At 33.5% G+C, this 26,190-nt stretch overlaps 1 long non-coding RNA gene across 1 annotated transcript in view; it reads left to right on the top strand.

The window, feature by feature from the left end:
• LOC143193761 (uncharacterized) overlaps window positions 1-26,190 on the top strand; it is a 539,327-nt gene that overhangs the window by 215,202 nt on the left and 297,935 nt on the right. The gene's annotated exons all lie outside the window — the stretch shown is intronic.

Below are 26,190 nucleotides of genomic sequence, written 5' to 3'. Positions count from 1 at the left end.
CCAAAAAGTTATTACCAGTTTTTCTAACAGATTTAATTAGGTTTATGTATGCTATGATTTAACACACACTTTTTTTATTCATATTATCTTACATTAAATATGTTTACTACTATTTTAATTTACAAATTAGCTTATTACTACCATTCAGTTGTACTTGCCTTAATACACAAGCAAGGCGAGTACGGGATTGATACATTATATATATGTATTTTCCAAAGAAGCTAATGTACTTAAGTTAGAGTTAAGAATACACTTGTACACTAAAAGCTGGAGTGGTTTGGTTTCCTTCGATCTTCTGATTTCCTGTGTATTATCCAGTAGCTCTATTGTTTCCTCCTTGCTGTGATTTAGCAACCTTATTTCATATTTTAAAGCGAAATTTCGGATCACTTCGTGTATCCTTTTGATTTGGAGGTTCTCGTGCAGCTCTTGATTGATTACGTAGCGACAACCATTGGTAATTAATCGTAGAACCTTGGTTTGGGTGCGTTTAATTACCATTTGATTTGAATTTTTATTACAACCCCATATTTACACCCTAAAGGTCGAAATAGACTTTATGATTGACTGATGAAGTAATATTTTTTGTTCAAGTTGAGAGTATCTTCCGACTAATCAGTTGCTTGACTTTGAGTCAATGTGACACATATCTAACTTTATTCCACTGACGTCAAATTTCAAAACTGTATATGTTATATTTTGCGAAAGTAAGATCATCATAGATTTATATATCTTTGAATGCATTTTGAAAGTCATCGTTTGCTGGTTGAAACTTACGGTAGGCAAAGCTTAAAGACATCTTTGGTGTGTTTTTTAAAATTCAAAAGTGGTGATTGAATCAATGTACAAGATAAAGTACGTTCTGGTAGACCGAAAAAGTTGAAGATATAGAACTGCAAGAGATATTGGAAGAAGGCCCAACCCAAACTCCACTCTCAAATTAGAGACATATATAACCTCATATGTCGTTACAGAATTATGTAAAATACATAAATTAAGGGGATAAATTAATTACAAAAGGGGGCAAATAAAAACCATGACCTTGTAATGAAAAAAAAAGCAAGTAGGCGAGGACAGCCACAAAAAATAGCATCCCGTTAATGAGAAAGTTACAAAAATGATAACGCAATGGAACCGTGACCCGTCCACCGCCCGCCTATCTCCCCCTCTCCACCTCGTCCCCCTCGCTCGCCCTAATTAAAAATCTAAAACCATTCGGGCAATAACCGACAGTCGCCGTCGCTTTGTTTGTCCTGCCGCCCTTTCTCCGTTCAAACATTTTGCAATTTGCATAACAAGAGCCGCTTTTTTCTCATTTTCCGTTACGACGTGGGACCAATTAAAATTCTCCCCCCTTCCTCCGTCGCCCGGCGTCCCGCCATCCCTCTCGTGGTTCCACCGCCGCCACTTTCTACCGACGAAACCCGTAATCAGTGAAATCTTGGACGGCCTCTGTCTGGAGGGTTTATTAAAGGACGAGTAGTAATTAATTTTTTATCGAAATAGAAAGGACGATTTACATGACCAGACGCAGAAAAACTATCTGGGGCCTTTCGATCTATAATTATTTAAACAAATATATGTACAAGGTGGTTTCAGTGTCATATTTGTTATTCTCAAACCAAACCTCCACCCCAAGAAATATTAGACCTTCATGCATAAGAATTCAACTACTGTATGTTTGTGTTTGCAAATCTCAGAAAGTAAACAACAAATTAACTTGAAACATTTACATGATACGAAAATTAATTTAGAACGTGTTGAAATGAAACCGGACAATTCTGAACGTTTTCATGCTACTTACAATCTGACGACATTGTAATCGTTAACACGGCAATTGAAAAGTTCCTGGCCTGATGCATAGCCGCTACTAGAATTACATCGATATGTTTTTTAGTTAGCCCTAACACTCAAAAGATGCGTGTATAAACTTGACAGCTATCGGATCATCAGTTTGTGAATTATAGTATTTTGAGTGAAGCAACTTTTGTTATTGTGAAAAAAATTGATAAAAGTAATTTCGCATGTTGATAAAATACTGATTTTTGAAGGGAAAAATACAGTTGAAGAAAAAACTTGGCCTGATGCCGAGTTTCCTGACACTGTCCCAGGAAAATCAACTCTCAAAGATGCTAAGTTTAGACGTGGTAAAATGAGCACCAAGGCCCAAAAGAGGTTGTTACCGACAAAATCCACAAAATGATTTTGAATGACCGTAAATTGAAATTGAATGAAACATCACATACACTCTAAAGATATCAACTGAACACTATATCATACACGAATACATCATTCCAGATGAACAATTCGGCTTTCGCGCTCACCACTCATTCGCCCATCAGGTTACCCGTCTGGCCGCACACATCCATCAAGCTCTTGACCAACGTAAAAAGCTTGGAGCAGTTCTACTGGACCTAACCAAAGCCTTCGACAAGGTCCCCGCTGGCCCCAGCCTGATTTAACCTCTTTATTTTAGATCTGCCAAGAAAAGAGCCACTGCTTCCTTCACGGCCGCCAGGTTCGAAGTTACAATTCATGAATGTTTACAGAGGCAGCTCGATCATGCGGTTAATTGGTTAAAATTCTGGAAGTTGCAAATCAACCCCCTGAAAACCCAGGCCATCACTTTCCATAAGAAGCGTTACGCACTGCGCGTCTCGCAACTTAAGATCGACACCGCAATAATTCCATGGCTGGATAACGTCACGTACCTAGGTCTACACTTCGACCGGCGGTTTGATTGGCATTCCCATATCCAGAAATCAATCCAAAAAGGTCCGGGGATAGCAAACCTGCTATCTACTCTGATCTGCCCTTCTAGCAGACTTCCCATCTCCATCAAATGCTTATTTTACAAGATGTTAATTCGGCCCGTACTCCTCTACGGATCTAATGTCTACTTCAAGTTTGTTACACCCAACCAGGTCAAACGGCTTCAAGTTTTCCAAAATAAGCTCCTCAGGAGAATATTAAACGCTCCATGGTTTGTCAGAAATAATCAAATTCATAGGAAAACTGACACTCCAGAAATCAAGCACTTCATATCTTCATATCATTCCACAAACAACAACTCAGCTCAAGTTTTTCTGAAAACGCGCTTGTTCGCGAGCTGGTTGACATGCTGGGAGCTTAGCACCGCGTCACCGCCAAGCTCCCCCCCCTTTTCCAGGCTAAAACGACCTCATCCGTCGTTACAGTCATAACTTTTGCCCCCATACAACAGTATCCAGTTGTGTGTTAACGCAGGTTCGCGAATCAATAGAATCGCCGGGCCCTAGTGCCCAATAACGGCTGCCCGATCAGCGGGTGCCATATCCCCAAATTTAATGCAGTAGCAGTAGCGATCCACAGGGGTCAACTGTGAGGCGGTTTCGGTTTAGTGTATTGGTAGGCCCAGAGGCAGCCCCTCATAACCCGGTCCAACTTGTCACTCCAGGGCAAGTCTCCGCGACTAGGTATGCGTTCTGCATTCCACCGCCTGGTTTTTAGGAAAGAACAAAAAAAAAAGAACACGAATATATGGGTATGAGAAAGCTCTGTGCAAAGTGGGTGCCGCGCAAGTTCATTTCTGGCCAAAAACAACGATGAGTTGATGATTCGGAGCAGTGTTTGAAGATGATCAGGCGTAATAAACCCGAGTTTTTGCGTCGATATGTAACAAAGGATGAAACATGGCTGTATTATTTCACTCCTAAGTCCAATCGACAGTTATCCGCGCCCTAACCGCATTCATCTAATTAACAATTGTATATCTGAGTAATATATATTACTTTCATTAGAGACCATATTTATGTCTTATGCTTAGTTCTTGTTTCTTTTAATACAATGTATCTTTGTAAAGTCATTATACTATCTTTCTCTTTAGTTTGTCCTGCTACTACCTGTATACATCTTTACTTTACTTTACCACCACTTAAATCTTCTTATCTAAACAAGGAAATTGAACACACGCTAAGCATTATTAACACCCACTTACTGTTAAGTTCCACGCCGAGTAATCTAAACTATATGAAGTGATCATATAAAGAAGTGGCGTATAAAAAAGTTTAACACTATAAAAACTATTCCGAGTATTATTTAACAAAAGGTGTACAAGGACCAAAAAGGGTTCTTTCCGTTCTCCCTAAATTATATAAGCAATTTGACCTTTCCGGCCAAAATAGTGGTGGAATGCCTTCAGAGACTTAATGCTCCCAGATAAACAACTCCATTATATCCGGAATTGCCTCGCTCCTAGGGCTAAATCACGCGTAAAAGTGCCGCTAGATGTCTCCACGCCCGCTTCCTGTCCGTTTTCGCTTTTGTTTCAAACGTACTATATGTTGAATTAATTGCAACGTTACCAAATATATATTCCATTAAGTCATTTTTATTGCCTCTCGCATGTTTGTTGTGCTACGTGAGCGTGCATAAATATTTACAATTGTTCGCTATATTATTTATTGGATTTTATTTGCAACATTGTGAAATATTTTTCGAATTTATCCTCGCTGAATTGTCGGCATCGAATTTAATTTACCCTAAAAAGGGTTATCTTTTGTTTAAAATCGAAATAATAAATAAATAAATTATAACGATTTTCGATTGGTTTACAGCTATTTATAGAGAATATTCAAAATAGATTTGTTCGACCATTAATAAAATCTTTTTGGAAACTTAATAATAATTTCTTTAAATAGTCTATTCAAAATAGGAGTGAACTCAAATCATCTAAATACTATGACGTTAAAACGTCGCAATGATATTGCATTTAACTTTCACCTTTAGTTTATTTTGATTTCGATATATAACAATATTCCGATGTAAATAAAATAATAAAGAAAAAATTTTATAAAATATAATTTATTTTAGCATTATACTACATCTAAGTCATATCTCACGAAAGACTTAAACTACAATACAACCTCAGTAGTCTGTATGATAGAGTTGATTTATATTTATATTGAATTCCGTTCCAAACCACCTATGGTATCCCATGGAGGTCTAATCCGCGTAATCACTAATTAAATTTCCAAGCAATATATTTTAACTTCATTAGAGAGCATATCTGCCTTTTTATGTTTACTTCTTGTATCCTTCGTTCCTTGCACTGTCATTTTAATATCACTATATTTTTCTTTAGTTTCATCTGTTACTACATATAGTCTGTTCAAAACAGTAGTGACACGGGAGACCGGTTAAAACGTCGCAATGATATTGTATTTCACTTTCACCTTTAGTTTATTTGGGTTTCGATATATAACAATATTCTGATGTAAACAAAATAATAAAGCAAAAATTTTATAAAATATAATTTATTTTAGCATTATACTACATCTAAGTCATATCTTACCGAAGGACTTAAACTACAATACAACCTCAGTAGTCTGTATGATAGAGTTGATTTATATTTATATTGAATTCCGTTCCAAACCACCTATGGTATCCCATGGAGGTCTAATTCGCTTAATCACCAATTAAATTTCCAAGCTATATATTTTAATTTCATTAGAGAGCATATCTGCCTTTTTATGTTTACTTCTTGTATCCTTCGTTCCTTGCACTGTCATTTTAATATCACTATATTTTTCTTTAGTTTCATCTGTTACTACATATGGTCTGTTCAAAACAGTAGTGATACGGGGGACCGGTTAAAACGTCGCAATGATATTGCATTTCACTTTCACTTTTAGTTTATTTTGGTTTCGGTATATAACAATATTCCGATGTAGATAAAATAATAAAGACAAAAATTTTATAAAATATAATTTATTTTAGCATTATACTACATCTAAGTCATATCTTACCGAAGGACTTAAACTACAATACAACCTCAGTAGTCTGTAGGATAGAGTTGATTTATATTTATATTGAATTCCGTTCCAAACCACCTATGGTATCCCATGGAGGTCTAATCCGCGTAATCACTAATTAAATTTCCAAGCTATATATTTTAATTTCATTAGAGAGCATATCTGCCTTTTTGATATTTACTTGTATCCTTCGTTCCTTGCACTGTCATTTTAATATCACTATCATTTTCTTTAGTTTCATCTCTTACTACCTATAGTCTATTTAAAACAGTAGTGACATGGAAAACCGGTTAAAACGTCGCAATATTGTCGAAGTAACTCTGAGTTTTAGTACATTTTGGCTCTGATATATAACAAAATTTTAATATAAATAAAATAATGAAACAAAAATGATATGTATTATAATTTATTTTAACATTATAGTGCAGCTAATACATATATTATCGAAGAATTTAAAACTACAATTAATTATAAAGCCACAATACTTGTAAGTTAGAGTTCTTTTATAGTGTATATATACATATACATTAAACTTTTTTCCACACTAGTATCGGAAGGTTCTAGACATGTTTTTTATGTAGTGGTATCCCCCGAAGGCCTAATCCACCTAGTTAACACTTGTGTATCTAAGTAATGTATTTTATTTTCATTAGAGAGCATATTAATGATTTACGTTTAGTTATTGTTTTTTTCGATGCAATGTATCTTTATAAAGTCATTATGATATTACTATATTTCTTTTTAGTTTGTCCTGTTACTACCTGTATACATTTTTCTTGATAGAACAATATTTAGTCACTGCATTATCCTTAATGCATTTGCCATATCTGCAAAAGAGTATTATTTCTTTCCTCATACAAGTTAACCAAATGTTCATCTATATTTTGAACAATAACACACATGATCATAAAGCACTCGTACTCTGTAATACAATTTCCTACAATTAAAGTGTATTAATTGTATACTGACCTTTAGTTGTGTCCTCTTTCATTACCCTGCCTTGGTAATGGTCTGCAATGAATCATAAACCAAAATTCATTAAGCATTACTCAAAAACTGTCACTTTAAGAAATACCAATCAAGTTAATAACTAAGCTGTTTACTTCCAATCTATCAAAAACTTGCCCAAGATTCTACCATTTGTCAATTTATTCTTCAACGTGTCTGATCGAGCTCATACAAACCGAAGATATATATCCTTTTCGACCTGAATGTCTATTGAAATACCCCATATTAACTCTATTAGATTAAATATGCAGTGACAGGGATGAAGATATAATACTCTATGGCCATAACGTTCAGTAATCTGATCTACCATGCATCTTTTCTCAGGCTTATTTCTATAAAGTAAGTTACATAAAATGCAATTGAATACTACAATTTGAAATAGTCTATTCTTTAACATGACTTTCTGGAAACTTATTTTATGTACTTTAAGCCATTCCTGAATTTCAGTCTTTGTTGATGCACTTGTTGGGATTTTCCGCACCAGTGTACTATATATACTGTAGATATTGTAGGTGCATTGTACATAACAATAACTGATGGTTCCTCCAAGTTTTTTAGAAGCTGATTTTCAAACTACTGCAAACACTAATTATGGCTCATTTTTATATGGTAGCTACCTTTGGACTTAGAGAAAAGCACTAATTCTGCATCAGGAATAAAAACATTCCTGTTACCAGCATGACTAACAAAACCTAATCGATAGTTTACCTTTTTCCATCAACTTTTGTTGTCTTTACAGTATATTTATTATCATCTTGCATAACATTCTGAAATATTTATATCTCATTTCAATATATAAATTAATTTATGTTTTTAAAAATAATATTCTTTAAGAAGCAATCTTTGGAAGCACAGTTAAACCACTTTGTGGGTTATCTTTACACCACTTAAATCCTACATTATACAACAGTGTATGAAGAGATATTTTACATCCCTCAAATAGCTGTATACGTTTTGGCTTTTTATGGACACTTTTAAATCATGTTTCGATTGAAAAAACTACTTACTAATTTTTACATTTCGGATATTAGATCTTTGATACATTTCGTCACCTGTTTATGTAATTTAGGTAACTTAAAATATACGTCCCTTGCCTGGTGTTACCTTCTCTTGTTGAATATAAAAGACCTAATTGTACGCCTAACAATACTGATTCTTTCCGTTCCGTTTTCTTTGATCTATGCTTGTGCCCCTCTCTGGGCCAACTGTGCATTTGATCTCTCAAAATTCCCGCTGACCCTATTTGACCTCTTTCGTATCCGTCGCCTTTTCACCTTCCCGCGCCCAATATAAATCATCCCCAATAACATTATCTCGTTCTGAATGACATCGAGGCCCAGGTTGAAAAATAGTCTCCTCTTTTTTGATGCCTGTATATCGGCCTCCTAAGCCTCGAACGCCGCCTAATAAAACATACATGTTCTTGCGTTAGGCCTGCCTTAGATTAATGTTCGAGCTTATCCATAAGCGAAGCCCATTTATTTCAAATGATTATATCAAATGGTTTACATGCCACTGTCCATTGAAATAGTCTGATATTTAACTCATAGTTAATGCCTATGGCTATTTGGCTATTAGATAATATATATATATATATATATATATATATATATATATATATATATATATATATATATATATATATATATATATATATATATATATATATAATAATATATATATATTATATATATATAATATATATATATATAATATATATATATATATATATATATATATATATATAATATATATACATACATATATACATCGCTTTTTTTATTAAATGATTTAAGTGTCTTCTACTCATTTTGTAACTATTCCTTTATCTTTGCTGAGCTAACTGAGTCGTTTCTTCAGTTTACTATCACAAACTTGCCGAACAAGTCGACTCTTGCAGTATTTCACTGCTACCTGCAATATTAAAACTATTTGAGTAACTAATATTTAAACGTGATAAAAATTTTGTAATAATACCAGATTTCCAATTTGGTTTTCGAAATCACCATTCAACAATCGATCAGGTGAACAGAGTAATTGCGGCTATTGAAGAAATGCTGCCCTGCATTATTCCTGGAGGTGTCACAAGCTTTGTATCGGGTTTGGCGTTTGGAATTAATCTTCAGGATGAGCAAATTGTTAACTACTGGAGTCACATCATTTCGAAAAAAATTTAGAGTATTGCACGAAATGGCGTTCTCTACATTTAAAACTATTTCGGCTGGAGTTCCACAAGGTAGCACAGGTTCCACACCTCTTTTATATCTTCTCTACACTGCTTGCATTCCAACAATAAAAAAACCTTTGCTGACCACACAATTATTATGGCATATTTCTGCCCAGGGTAGTAGAAAAGTATAAGTGATAGTCAACAAAATCTACAAATGCAAAATAATACAAAAGCTCCATATCTGTCTACGTTAATTTTGCATTACGGCTAAATAATAAAAACTTAATTATATCACTCAATGGATGCTCGATTCCTCAAGTAGAATCGGCAAAATACTTCGGAATTCATCTTGAGGGTAGATTAAATTGGAAACATTATGTTAGACAATATGTAAAACTCAATAGAACCAAAATAAAACAACTATACTGGTTAGTCGGAAGATAATCTCAACTTGATCTAAAATCAAAGAGGTTGATTTATAAGACAATTATAAAGCCAAATTGGACTTATGTGGTTGCATTAAAAATTCAAATCAACTAGTAATTCAAAGATTACCAATGCCTATCGCTACGCAACCAGCGAAGAATTGCACGATGACCTGGAAATCAAATGGATTTGCGAAGTTATTCAAGATATCGCCTTGATACACGAAAGAAGATTACTAAATCATACTAACGTTGAAGCAATACGGACAGTGCGCGAGATGTCAGGAGATTGAAGCGAGCCAACCTATATGAATTTATATAAAGTGTATAACTTTAGTGTAAACTATAGCTATAAGTTATTATAATTTTAAGTACAAATGAAAAATAGTAATAAATTATTTTATAATTAAAATTCTAGTCAGCGTATCCAATAAAGATATTATAAAAAAAACTTTACTATTAAGTTAATTTCATATTATCATAAAATAAAATTGTTCTTAGATAAAATTCATGAAGAATTATTTCTCATTAAGAATTAAGCAGAAAACTTAGTAAGACGTATGAATGGGAATATTGTTAATAAAACAAAGATGATTTAAAAACGTGTTAATAGAAATATCGAGAATGTGGCCTGAGGAGGACAAATAGCGGAAGGGTTACTTTAGCAAGTACATTACGAATTCATCTATACATAAATACAAAAGAGCATCTGTACAAGTATAGAAAAATTTAACCATATTTTAAAACCAGACCTAATATTAATTAAACAAGCAAAAATTAAAAGCTAATAAGGCAAAGATAAATTTTTAGCCAAAGTTCGTTAGTTATTATGTCCATATGTCGAGAATATAAACTAAGATTAAGAAGATTATTAAGATCAACTAAGGTTTCTTGAAAATCAAGTAGTTCGATGGGGTATACCTCACCGGGATAAGGATAAGTGAGACATAACAGGACATAACCATTTTGTAGTACGATTTATCCTTGTCCCATATATATATCCGATATATGTCCAAAAATACATACGCCATAACCTTGCCAGCCTACTGTTGCGTTTTCCCACGCTTTGGATAGTTGTGTTGTGTACCAATAGATATACCTATACATATATTTTATCTCCAAGTCATAGTTGGTAGCTCCGAAACCTTTCTTCAAACCAGTTCTAATTCGATAAATTCCTACCAATACACATACAGCTCCTTTTTTCGATCTGAACCTACCATCCTTAAACAAAAACGAATATATTCTTCTTTGTTCTGAATCTATTGAAAAAGGAAATAATAAAAAACGGGGGATAAAAACTCGCGAGAAAAAAAAACCGTAAAGCAACCTCCAACCCGGCCAGAATAAAACATAAGAGCTAAGTCGGACCGAATAATTCGAGCGAGATACAAAAGTGTGCGGGCTTATATAAAAGAGATTACAAAGTGTAACAAATTACTACCGAGGTATTCGGCGGGATTTAACTATAATGTTTCATAAATGGCGCTTGTTTCGACGCGGCCCGAAAGAAAATCGCCCTCTCTTCTCTCTTTCCGGATAGTTTTTGCTGTCGGAGCGCCCCCTTTATTTAAAAGTTTAATCCCAGAGGGCTGGAATACGACGGTTGTTTGTCTAATGCTTGGTTTTGGGATGATAAATGAATTAACGTTATGTAACTTGTATATATGTATATATATATATATATATATATATATATATATATATATATATATATATGTATATATATATATATGTATATATATATATATACATATATATATATATATATATATATATATATATATATGTATATATATATATGTATATATATATATATATATATATATATATATATATATATACTTTCGTTCAGATAATTAAACGGTCTCTATCAAAATTGCAAGAACTACAACGAATTTTATGCTATATCGAATGATAGTTCGACAATTTTTCGCAACCGTTAACATCATAGTTTTACAGTGACAAGTATTTTTCAAAAAATGAGCGAGTGTCTTTTACGTTACACATCTTGAAAAGTATATATTCTAAAATTATATAACGTAGTTTTTCGCCTATTCATCTCATCATACCTATATATAATATTTGTGATTTTTAACCATTTTCAAGTCTTTCGCTGTTAAGAAGACAAATTAATTTATGTAAAATCGATTGGTAGTATAATAATTTTTATACAACCTCTACAGTTTTAGTTAAATAATAAAACGTGTATACTCAAAAACAAAGTGCACTCATATTAACAAATATGTAGTAAATGAAAAAACTTTTCAAAGTCAGACCGAGAGATATCCGGTCAATGTTGCAGCTTTTGACACAATTACTGTCCTGCTCTGGATTTATAATCTCGCATATTCCAGCGAACATTTAATGAGCTTACAGATTATAGGTAAATTACAACGTCAATGTTAGTGGTAATGATCTCTAAAACGCGTTCAGTAACCCTCCAGCTAAAGTGCCTTGTGCCGTACAAAGCCTACTATTAATTTCATGTCACAAGTATGGTAATAAAGTTTTGATAAAAGGAATGTAACTGTATTTTTATACAGTTAATACAATAAAATACGTGTTCTTAAGGAAAATTAGGGAATATATTTCTATGATAAAGTCATATGTATTGTCATATATCGTAGAGATAGACGGATAATTTTGGGATTTACTACAAATTCTATCTTAACAGCGAACGTAATTCCTTTTGCAGCTAGTGTAAAAGGAAATGAAAGAAATGGTCTCTCACATGCTGCTGAGCAATCAAAAAGAAAGTGTATTTCACAGAAAAAACAATGAGCTGATGAACATTAGAGGGTACGCTTATTGTTTGTCTAAAAAGAAAATTCATGAAAGAAATGTGGGTTCAGGTAATATTTCTACACGAAAGTTTTGGATCCACAGCAATTTTAAGGAAATGTTTTGAGTAGGAATATTATGGATTTTGAAGGAAACAAAAGAAGGTAATTGATTTGATGTATTTTGGGTTGATGTTATAAGTAAGAAAGAAAATTAGTTTTGGGAGGTTAATAAACATTGCAAAAATTTTGCAGCGACATATTTTGTATGAAGCATTTATATATTTAAATGGAATACCAAAAATATAATTAATATATATGCTGCCTTATATCCAAATATGATCAACTATGATTCGTGTTGCAATTTTTGCTACTATTCTTGTTGGACAAGACCCATTAATGAATTGACTTTCTCTAGATTTTGATTAACGTTTTATGCATTTACTAACCTACAATGAATGGATGGTTAATAGCAACATAATTTATATAGAAGTTATAATTACCTTAAGATTATTTGTAGTAAAATTGTGTCGATTCTGGATCTAGTTGCATTTTATTTTCGCATAACCTTTGCCATTTTTTATTTAAATAACAAGAATAATTTTGTTCTCTGTTTCCTGTTACTGCTTTGAAATCGACGCTTTTTCGGGTTGAAATTTGGAATCATACTGGATGTCGTAGAAGATTATTTGTTATAACTTCGGCAGCTACTATTCCCACTATAAATGAAACTGATAAATGACATGACATTCTGGACTTACGTTTTTCCATATTGTAAAACCGATAAAAATTTAATCATTATTCCCATAGGATTATCAATGAAAAAAAAACATCTAAATATTTCAAATAGTTTGACGTTCTCACTCGGCTGACTCGAAAATAACGTATCGTTATCAGAAAAATGAGACAAGTCGTTTTTAGCAACGAGGGCTTATCGGTACCGGAGCTATTGTTTAACGTGAGCTCCGAACCATTGTCCTTGGCACTAAGCCTACCGACTAGCGAGTAGCCAACTTAGAGAGCATTCCAGAAGACATCCAGTCATACCCAGCCTGGTTACTGGCGTGACTGGGATTGTTATACCTTGTCGGATTTCCCAATGTTACTTATAAAGACATTTACAATTACAAACATTATCATAATGTACATCAATGCTCCAGCAGGATTCAAACCCGTGACTATGGATTTGAATGACTAGGAGGACTGTCTTGTCTGCTTTACGACAGCGCCAATCAAACCAGCTTATTAGAAGTTGTATTGGAAAATGTATAGTGTGCTAAAGTTTTGTCGGGAAGGTATATGTAGAAAAGATTTGTCAAATTGCTTCAGTTATATCAAGTCCATCAATCAAAGAAAAACCACAATGGAAAAAAGACCAATAATGGATGTTGGAGATACGGAGTCATTTGTACCTATTAATTCACGTTTACGTTTACCATTCGCTTTTCGCGAAGATAAAAAAAACGGTGTATTTTTACAATTCATTTCCGCTCCCCTGGCCTCGTCATATATACGGTGGCGCTGACTTTGTAGGGGGAGCCGCGTAACTTAACAGCGGAGTCAGTAGAATAAAAGCGACCCGGAAAAGTTATCAGCAGACGTCGGGGTATTATTAAACGGTAACGAAAGCAAATCTGACCGGTCAATACTCCGTACGAAATCCGCCGTATAAACCAGAAACAGAAAGGCAAACAAATATGTTTATATTAAAAAAGTTCAGTAAATATTTTCGATACGTACGAACGAAGAGTTTAGGACGCGAAAAATGGAATAAAAGGGGGAAAGGGAGCTCGCACTCCCAGCTGTACAAACATTTTATAAACTTCCACTATATTGGTACACCCTTTTTTCTTCGTATATGTTTGATTGGTATTAGTTTATTCTCATTAAAAATCTTGCCAAGACCCTGAAATCATTTACAAGTAGCGTTGGGAATTTTTGACCGAAAACTGTCGATAGTTAAAAAACTTTCGAATAAGTCGATAGTCAAAAAGTAGTTTTTTTATATGTCAGGGTCTCCTTTTTACGAACTAGGGTTTATCTGGACGGGATCTAATGTTTAACATGGGCTCCGAAACACGGTCCTCAGATTAAGGCCCAACAAGCGAGTGAACTTGGAGATTATCCCAGAAAATATCCGGTCTCACCCGGCCTGGTTACTGGCCTGACTTGGATCACTTTCTTTGTCTGATTTTGTCTAAGGAATATCAATGTTAATCTATCACAAACATAAATTTACGGCCATGTCTTAGCAGGATTCGAACCCCCGGCTATAGGTAAAGCATGAGAAACACAGAAGAACAGCAAATTAGAAAACAATCGAATGTAGCTTGAAATAATTTTTCTACTCGTGACATAAGACTGAGATGAAAAATTCCTATCCGTATTAGTTGTGAGAAATAATTTTTATAACTCTGTACAGTACATCTCTGTTTATTTTAAGTGTCATAAGTCAGACGTTTGTGTATGTATTACTTATTTTTGGTTAATCTAGTTATTTTCGGAAAGATAAGAAAATATATTATGCCTGGATTATATTAACAGGTCAATTGAAAAGTCCCCGGCCTACAATAGTAAAACGATTTGTCTTTTGCTGCAAAATAGGCCTCAGTTTCGGCCATCAGCTCATTCGACAAAAATTCTTCCCAGCGAGCATTCTAACATTTCGCTGGGGCCCAGACCTGGAGAATGCGGTGGATGAGGACGCAATTCGAAGCTCATTTCATCGATTTTTTCCATCGTTTTCGCCGTCGTTTTTCGGCAATTTCGTCCTTCAAACTGCCCAATAACGTTACGTAATAGTCGCTGTTGATGGTTCTTCCTTTTTCAAGGAAGTCAATTCAAATTATTCCATGCCCATCCCAAAATACGGACGCCATAATCTTGTCAGCCGACTGTTGCGTTTTGCCACGCTTTGGATCGTGTGCAGTCCAATCGGATGACATGTTTGTCATGTTTCATTCATTACCACATATCGACGCAAAAACTCGGTTTTATTACGCTTGATCATCTTCAAACACTGCTCCAAATCATCAACTCGTCGCTGTCTTTGTCAAAAGTGAGCTCGCGCTTACTTTACTTTGCACAGAGGCGGATATTCTATATATATATATATATATATATATATATATATATATATATATATATATATATATATATATATATAATGGACAGATAAATCAGTGAACATATATAAGTAAAATATAGAGTCGACCATGGAACGCCCTTCTGTATTGAAGTCGATTAATAAGCAAATGCTCTATAAAATTGAAACGAAACAATCGAATGCTCAGGTCTTTTCATAGCTATTCAAACAAAAAGTGTTGGATCGACCGGGCGATTATAATATAATCCGCATAGTTGTGTAATTCTCCAAAGTTGCCGATGAGTCAAATATTTGCGACAATAAAAATTTTACTATCTCTATTAAACTGTGGCGACCGACACAACCCTTTAAGCCACCACTCATTCACTTACAACAAGTTCAAAAGTTAGCAACGCCGGTGGATTAGCACCATGCAGTTCCAGGCTATTTTTATAGCCTTTTGGCCATCACGACGACGTCTCGCTCTGTTTTCTTTTCTCCATCCCCTTGTAACAGTACCACTTCCACAGCGTACCGTATCAGTTTAAGTTAGAATAAACAAGTATTTGTTCAAGCAGTGTTTTTAGATCCCGTGCAAATTCCTTCTAAAAATAGTAGTGAGTGTTCAAACAAGCAATCGCGTCGACAGTCACTCATTCCAATCGTGCGACCCGACGAACATACCTACAATTGGTGACCCCGTGATCAAAGTGCCTAACAGGTAAACTAGTTCAACATAAGCCACTTGACAGATGCTTGACACGTGTATGGATAGTACGAGGAACTGAACCCATCAACATCATATGGTCGACGTCATCCCACGAGACTAGCCTGATTGACGAAAACCACAGAAGCCCATCATGCATAACATCAACACATGAATACCCTTGCATCACAAAACGGGACACGTAACGCGCTATACTTGTAGGTACCTTCAAACAAATCGAAACGCAACAAGACGAACGACGTTAGGCCACAACTTCTATGGCTGATCTCGTAAAACTCCTCACTCAGGTTGGGATCCCCATCTCATTAGCAGTCCTTGGGCGTTTGCGTGATTGCGGGTGCACTCCAGAACCAGCGCTACATAGAGGTACGTTCCACGGCAGTTCCACCAGGAGGGGAGACATGTGGCGACCTCCACGACCCTTTAGGCCACCACGCATTCACCGTCAACAGGTTCAAAGGATGGCAATGTCGGTGTTTTGGTACCATGCAGTTCCAGGTACGCTCTCTTTTCGTCGTCTCGCTCTCTTTTCTTTTCTCTGCCTTCTTGTAACAGTACCATTTCCACAGCGCTATCGTACTTCCTTTACTTAACCCAATATCCTGTCAATTCTCCCGTCAACCGCATGTATCAGTTTAAGTTAGAATAAACAAGCTTTATTCAGTCAGTGTTTTTAGTTCTCATACAAATTCCTTCTAAAAATAGTAGTGAGTGTTCAAACAAGCAATCGCCTCGACATCATTCATTCCGATCGACCGACCCGACGCACATTCCTACAAAACTAATTGAACAACCTAGTGATACAGTGTTGTTTTCGAAGACATGGTATCTGTTATGTTACAGCTTACATTTCTGAGACAAAAACCACCCAGTATACATAAAATTTTGGATCGGTAAACGAATTAAAAATATATTAATACCGCAAAAACTATGGGCTGTCGGGCCACGTGAGTGACGTGAGTTTGACGCCTGGGGCGGATGAGGAATTGATTATCGGTAAAATTGATATTTCTACTTTATCGACGCGAGAACAGATGCTTCTGGATTCGCTTATTTTTATAAGCTGGCGTATCGTTATTAGACAGTAAATTCCGGCAAGGATAAATTTGTTTGCCATCCGGGATAATGCCGTTCCCGATTATGTCGTCGTGTATATTTCTCGTAACGTTCTCTTCATTGGTCTTATTTTTTTCTTATCTCAATAATGACCATCGGACGAACGATAACGGATTACGTTGAATCGTTTTTACTGTATCACTTTAAAATAAATTTACAATCAGCTATAGGCGATATATTCGATATTTTGATAAGGTTAATTCACAGTTATATTGATTAAATTATACAGGAGAAATTTGTTGAGAATGTTTTAATTCATTCTTTCGATGGTCCAGTGGCTACTTGGAATCTTTCCATATTTTATCCCCTGGGAAGTAATTTAAATCATGCAAACAACTGGACCTTCCTTAACAAAGCACAGGTATGTCGTCTGATACCTAGCGTTAGGGAATAAATAGCACCATTTTATCCGGAATTGTGTCGTCACAGAAACTAAATCACGCGCAAAATTGGCGCTAGATGTCTCCGAGCGCATTTCCTGTCCACTCGTGCTTTTGTTCTAAATATATTCTATTAGTTAAATATATTTCCATTGGGATTTTCAGTCCTTTACACGCTGTACGCTTTACGGGGTGTTATATTTATTAACAGTTTCGGCATGAACAAACACTAGTTAACCGATTAGCTACAGCTTCAAAAACCTAGATTTATTTTTTTAATGCCTATCGGCCTTTTTGTTGGATTACTGTTTTATGGCTATGTAAATAAAAATGGAATATTGAGTTAAAAATTTTATTTACAACATAAATTCAAACTATATGATAAAAATTTTTAAATAAAACTGCCGGACTTTTATGTCAAAACAAATTTTACGATATGTACAATACAATAATTAGAACAATTGAATTAAATTCAATACAATGCTGGTATATTCGTGACTGTGACTATTTGTTGAGAAATTAAGGCAGTAAACATAGGCTATGCTGAGAACCTTCATTTAAAACCCACGAAGATAATATTGTAAAAGAAACTAAAATAAAAGGTCGGTTGATATTAGAACAATTCTTTTTAACTAAACGATCATTACTTAAGGAAGTTAGAGGTCTATGAAATTATTGCCTTTCAAATTATATTAAACTTAAACTTAAATTATTTCGCTATGCTTTATATTATTTATCTCTATTAGAATGATTTGTCTAGCAATTTTCAATGAGCCATCATTGAATTGTACAGCCGAGAATTGTATTCCATTAATAATTCATAAAACTCATTTTGTTATGAAGTTATTAAACATTAAAGGAAATACTAAGAAATGGCAATCATATCCTATGATATTATGAACGATCAGACAGAATGGGAGAAAATGAATGATGATAGAGTGCACACAATTAGAGCAGAACCAATGACCAATTTGTTTATATTTGGAAATTAAATTATAACGTTGAAATTGACAAAAATTCTTCTTCTTTTCGTGATACTTGTTTGCTTATGAAATTGATCGGATATTTTTAAATACTTTTATTAAGGTCACTATTAGTAAAGGAACTTATTGACGATCATTTTAACACTATGAATATCTTCGAAAACATAAAAATATAAAATCTATTAATTTTAAAAATGTTCGAGGCCACGAATCTTTACATCTATCTAACCGAGATAGTAAGAAATTGGTAGCAAAATTAATTTTAAAATGAAAGGCCTTTAAGAGTTCTTATACCTCAAGAGAATATTTGTAAATGATACTAAATGTCGGCTTGGTCAAGGCAACAGAACGGTTCTCCTACTGTTGAGATAGACAAGAGTTCGAATCCTGGTGGGGCATGGTAGTAAATTTATGGTTGTAATTGTGATTGTCCAAAAGGCACGCGTAGAAAATCAAAAAAATAAAATAACTAGCAAGTTTCATTTTTTAATATTAGCACTTTCTATTAGTATAACCATGACGCTGTCAATTGGATGGTAGATATTTTATGATAAATTTTATTAATATATATTGAGTAGATATTTAAAATGATAACTATATTTTGAACTATAAATATAGAAGCTGGCTTTAATTAAAGTCATTAAGAAATTCACTTTAACTATCCATTCTTTTTACCATGACTACCTACATTGATATAAACCTAAAGACTGATATTCTACACTGGATGCTGCCGTTACGGATATAATATAATTACGAGGCATCAGTTCGTTTGTCAATAACCGGGAACGTCATCTATTTTATTAATAATCAATTCTTCGTCCTTTTCCGCTTAGTTGTCTACATCATATTCACGTCAATAATAAAACCTGACAGGTCATTATTTTCTTTGTCATATTAATACTCTCCCTGTGTTCGATCAATCAAATCCGGCGTCATCCATAGTCAACTGCATCGGCTTTTTTAATTCTTTCTCTGTTTTAATTTTTAGTTCTTTTTAATTTCGTCGAAATAACTCTATACTTAATTTCAATTGTTACTTAAATGATTACTTTCGGTTATTAATAGTAATTAGTTACTAATTATATCATTTTTTATCTTTCTTATTTGCTGTACCATTTCGTTTAACTTAATCTCATCTTATGTGAGAATTTATTTTGATTCTTGTGGAAGATATGAGATGATAGATGAGAATTTATTATAATATATTATAAGACATTAAAATTTATTTTAATATTATTTTTGATTGAATTATCCCGTACCGTAATTTAATTTAAATTATATATTACAATGTTATTAGTGGTTAACGACTAATCTAGATTTTGTCTTTAAAATGACTTAAGTGTAGGTATTAGTCTAATAATGTTTATGTATTAAAATTGTTGTTTCTCTATTAAGTATACCACATTGGAACACGCTACACAAAATCAAATGTTTTGATTCTTTTGGGCTTCAGGTGTTCGATATTAACACGGAAATGGCGTCTCTCTTAAAATCTTCTTGCGATTATCCTGATTTCATGAGCAACAGTATATATCTGAAGGGCTCGGTGTAAGTAATCAGTTCTAAAATATCTGGGTGCACTTATTATGCTTCTTAGGTTTCTGGAAAACTTGTATCTCGTAGTCTACATTGCTTTTCGTATAACATCCCCATATGTTAATACCGTATGCCCATATAGGTTATAATACTTGCATACTAGTAATTTATTATGTGTTGACCACTGGGATTTTCTTTCAATTAACCAACATATCTTCCTATATTTTAACTGTGATTGTTTCACTTGCTCTCTTTTAACAGGTTTCTTCTTCCAGCGCTATTTGACATCAAAAGTCATTTATTGTTTGTTCAGTCTGACTATAGGTGATTATAGATTGCAAATTTAAGTCCCATTATATATGTCGTCACTGCCCTGTTGTTATTTTTGTGCCACATTTTCATTATTCTAAGGAATACTCGCATTATCATCAACAAATATAGCAATCGTGATATTTCATTTGCGGTATATCACATGTGTAGAATGCCTATAGAATTGGCTGCAATACCATTTTTGTCTCCGATACACTTTCACTCTAAACATTCTGGCTGTGATTTAGTGGATTTATATTAGGATAAAATTTAATAGGCTACGCTAAATTGCTAGTAATATATTTATGGATTATTTTTATAAACAGATTTCGTCTTGTTTTTATTAACATTTATAATCTTTATCTTTTAATTAGGTCAGATGTCCCATAAATGATCGCCTTACATTTGATAGTTAATATTGAACGACTATAGTTTTACTCGGCTTTACATGTATTTTTTTGTTTCATAGAATAATTTGTTTTTATTTTTTTCCAATAATTTAACATGGAATTATATAGCCATGACCACAAAGTAACTAAGGCAACAGACCAATATTATTATTAATGGATATAACGTATTTTATTATGGTATAAGTAAAGATTAAAGCAATAATTATAAAATGACGATCATATCCTGTGAAATTATGATCGATTACGCAATGTTAGAGAAATTAAGATATTTTACAGCGCATTAAGCAACCTAATGTTGAAAGTTTAGACACTTCAAACATGGTTATTTTTTGTTAAATGCATATAACATAGCTGGCAATTGTGGTAAAACATTTGTATTATATCAGATGTGTAGAGTTGGTAAAGAATTTCCCCAATACTCTTCCTTTAACTCTAATACACTTTGACTCAAAACAATCCGAATATTATGAAAGGTTCTAATAGTTTAGTGCATGGCTTCGGTAATATTTTCGGTAGATTATGATTGAGGCTAATATACCAAACTTCATCGAAGGCTTGTGTTACGTCTTCGTAACTTCTATAGGCCTTTTCAATTATATCTATTATTCAATAAACCTGATCAATTATTAGTAAATTCAAATTGGTATGTTGGTATTGGTTTTACTCCCTATAATGGATTATTAACAATATATATAAACACTTTTGCTTGGCATTATTACTGTATAATCAGGTTAATATCATTAACTGTCGAAATAAATACGATATTCTTAAGTATTATAATTTAGGTAATGACTCTTGCTTGGCACAGTTTTTTTGACATTAATAATAATAAGTTACCGCCATTAAATCCGGAACACGATCTATAAGAAATCCAAATTGGAATAACTACATGGAATAGAGCCAATAAAGACCAACTGCTTGTCGCAATGATGGCCCACTCACTGACTGTATAAAAATATTAATGTGGCGCGCTTTAATTAGCCCATAAATGACTGGTAAGAGCTCGGTTTTATACGCGGAGTGAGTTTTGGAGACCACCGTGACGCCAGCTTGCCCGAATAATCCTTTTACTTAGCTATAATCGTAAACTTCGTCAGTTCTGTCGTAAAGAACAACTTTAAATAAGTTTGTCGTTACAGCTGAGCTATTATTGGGTCACACTCGATCGTAGATGCATCTGGATGATGCTTTTAATGTTACAATTAATTCCATTTGTTTTTGATATGGTAGTAAGAAGGTTGCTTGTGACTTTGTAATAATATATTAAAATATTATTATATCCTCTTAGAATATATCAAGATTGTTCGCTCTTGTCTTGTTCTTAGGTTAATTTTTAATATTGATTCTCCATTTGTCAATGCGATATGTCTAAGACGAACAAGAAATGCAGAGCAGGTGTGCTTATTAAATCAATCAAAAAGTTTTATCACGTGAAGTTACCCTACGAATACCACTCTTTCGAACATACAATCATATGAAAAATAATATCAGGTCTACAACGTACTCCTCATTCTCTGGCTCAACAGTCTCCATAGTGGTTTAATTATTCTGAAGTCTAGCGGCTGTGCTGGCTGGAAGGAATAAATTTAATAATATTCTGGTGCCCATCAAACCAAGCCTCAATTTTTTTAGCTGTGTGTATGAATGAATTATTATCATATTTCACTGAGGATGAAAGAAAGCAGACGCAGGATGCAGAAATCATCACAGACCTTCTCCAATGCTTCACTGTTTACCACTTCTTAAGCAACTTAGCATTGGTTTCTATTATAAAAGCTTATTTGAGCAGTATTACCCAAATTACTGAATGCCCTTTTAATTTTTGTTTTATGACCACAAACTTTTTAAAGTTCCTCGATCTTTGTCAATTGTCAATACCGATGATAGTTTATATATGTTTATATATGTTTCTTATATGCTTCAAACAACCGCGAAGTGCAGACGTACCCTTCAGAGCGTTTTGTTTTCAAAAACACCAGAGTTACTATCGGGGTCACAGAAGTGCAAGTCATAAAAAGTGAAAACCTAGTCTAAAACATTGTAGGGTTAGAAATTTATTATTAAAATATATACATATATTATTAAAATATAAACAGGCCGACATAGTGACGAATACACTAACCTACATCCAATATATTCAGGTGTTCCGCAGGGCAGTGTTCTTGGTCCACTGTTATATCTATTCTATACGACTAACCTACCGACCTCAAGAAACACTACTGTTGCAACATATGTCGACTATACAGCGGTCTTATAATAACACGACGATGCAAAATCAGCCACAAGAAATCTACAACTTAATCTTAGCAGTGTCGAATTGTAGTTGAAATGTGGCGTATCAAAGCAAATGAGACAAAACCATTTGTATAAGAAGATATCTCGCTCAGTAAAATAGAATAATCATGAACTTCCGCAAGCAGACAACATTACATATCTGACATGAACTTTGACATGCAAAAAAACTAAGTTATCACCAGATAACAAAGTTTTGCTGTATAAGTCAATAATTAGGTCCAATTAGACCTATGGTATTGAACTTTGGGGTACAACTAGCAAATCTAACATAGATATCCTCCAGAGGTTCCAGAATAAAGTGTTGCGAGTCATCGTTAATGCCCCATATTTTGTCGCAAACAAACTTATTCAGCGATATCTCCTTAAAACCCATAACGAGTGTAATTCGAAGTGTTAATGCGGAGTACTCCTGAAAGACTATTAGTGATATCCTAATGCACTTGCCAAACAGTCTAATGGATAATTAATGTATAAATAAATAAACGCAAATTATCATACGAACTTATTAATGGACACATATAGTAAGATTTGATAATCTCTAGAATAAGTTAAAATAGCCGTTAGAATAAGTTAGGATAGACTTTAAAATAAGCTAGAATAGTATCTCGAATAATAAGATTTAGATTATAAGTTGTACAGCAGTTCACTTACTGAAATGATCTTCTACATCTACATACGACTTCTTAGAGATCTATAAAACTATATGTTATTACCCTAGATAGAGCTTATGAAGCGTGAAACAATTCACTTCGTTTCGTCACAAATACTTCCGACAACATAACTCATATAAATCTGATTTCCCCCCATATATCTTCAAATATACGTCACAGTCAATATTTTGTAGTTTAGTAAAATAGAGGTGAAATTTTCCGAAATATGATATTTAATGATAATAATTTATCACCGCAAAATATAGTTAGAAAAGGCGATACCAGCAGATCAATCAAAATTGATTGATTGTCTATATATGAACCCACACTAGCTAATAATCTATTAGTAGCCTTTAATACCAAATTATACAACGGACGTTCGTATAAAATGCCCACACAGAAATGACCTATCGGATTCAGAGGAGCGTTCAATCATTCCACGTCTGCCCTTTGAACAGGACCAGCCATGTCTTAATCTATTTTTCCTGATTGAATTTCGATGAAGGCAATAAGAGAGACGGACAGATAGAGAGAGAGAAAGCAATTCGGGTCACTTCCCTCTCACCCCATTGAAATCAGTTAATAAAAGTCGTAGAAAAAATGTCGAATAAACAAGAAGGCCTCGCGGTTTATTTTCGTACATATCTGGAAAGTTTTTCTTATCGATGGGATCCGGACGGGGGTCCGCTTTCCGTGGTGAAAATCGACCGGAGAAATATCAATTGATGTCTTTGGGGATTTATTAAAGTTTTTCTTTTCGATCGTCATTCATAATTCATTAATTCGGTATATTCGTTTTAAGTTTACGTTTGTTTTATTGGGGATTTTATTAGGTGGTTACTTTATACCGTCTAAATACACTGCTAGACAAAATATTCTATATTTATTTTACAGTGTTTTTACAGTTATTATTAAGTTGTTATGAGTTTTAATACTTTGAATAAACAACTATTATGGTAACAAATGGTAACTTCTTTCTAAAGGAGAGTAGTTTTCTACTTGATTTAGTAAAAGTTTATATAGTCTATCTAAAGAACCTTTGAAGATATGTTTAATATATTGCTTACATCAATTTTTAAATTCGTTTTAGAATCAGAAAATATTTTCCTTCTCATTTTATTCTAGTTAAAAAGAGACACGATCACGAAAAAGACGCGTTTCTAATCAGTTACTTCGAACATGAACAAGATAATGGAGGCCCTTTATTACTAGTAAAACTGATTAGCATTTTTATTAATTAATCATTATTTTTATTAAATATTACGTGAATATTAGTATAGACACTGTAACATAATTTTATACAATTATTTGAAAGGAATCTGTTAATATGAAAATTATCGAGGGGGTCTGAAGGATCTCTCGAATATAGGTTTTAAAACATTCCAATTTTTAAAAGCACATAATAAACAAATATAGATATATAATAATAAAAATATAATACAAAAGAGAAGACATGAAGTAATAAAAGTACTTATTACTTCAATGTATGTATTTAGATGAGACATGGATATTTCAGAATGGGATTAATATACTAAATGTGCACTCAAGGTAAGATGATAATACAAATAAAGCGTTGTGATAGCAAATTATTATGACGATTAGTTTCTACTAGTCATAACAATTAATTCATTTGAGATATATTGTACTTCACGCCTAAAACAGGAAAGTTAATAACAAACACCATAGGGTTGGATGAACTTGACCAGACACATTGAAGAAAAAATTGACAATTGATGGAACTATGAACAAATATTAGATAGACCGGAAATTTAACAGCTTAGTTATTAACTGATGAGAGTGGAAACAATTAAAGGTGAATAATAAAAATTTGTCAATTATATTAGTGTTTTTATTGACTTTAGTAAATCGAATATATAACTTCTTCAGTTATTTTCATAAAAAAAGGTACAGGAAACCTATTTTTAATTTACATTATATTTTACTTGAAATCTAAAAAAATAATTGTACGGATGACGCAAATGTTACATATCACTACGTCAAATATATATTAGAAACATGAAATGTTTCAGTCAAAGAGCGTTGTCTCCTATCATAATAAATTCCGATCAAGTTCAGATGCTGTTGAATAATAGTTAACGCCGGCTGACGTGTTTCCTTATTATTTTACCGCATTTACGAAGAAGAATACCAATGACTAGACTGAAATTATTTAATAACGTCGACCATAAATAATAGAGTAATCCAAACAAGTTTTGTTTAGAATTCCTCTCGCTTCAACATTTTAAATCAGATTTTTTATAAAGACTACGTACAGTGTGAGGTCTGAGATGTCTATAAAATATACGTCATCGAGATAGGATGATGGTTTGTTTTGTAACAAATAAAATCCTTCGGAGGAATCGTAACAATCTGTCCCTATCATCTGTATCCTGGTTAATAGGCCAAATGGCTGTAATAAAGATTCATAAAAATATACATTTGCGATAATAACATATTATAGAGATTTTATAAAAATACATCTATTTTAAAAATAAAAGTGGGACTAATATTTCGCTGGTAA

The sequence above is a fragment of the Rhynchophorus ferrugineus genome, unplaced genomic scaffold, assembly GCF_030347505.1.
Source record: "Rhynchophorus ferrugineus isolate W39M unplaced genomic scaffold, kcgeb_rfMv2 rfM3, whole genome shotgun sequence".
Lineage (NCBI taxonomy): Eukaryota > Metazoa > Arthropoda > Insecta > Coleoptera > Curculionidae > Rhynchophorus > Rhynchophorus ferrugineus.
This window is presented reverse-complemented; position numbering and strand designations above follow the sequence as displayed.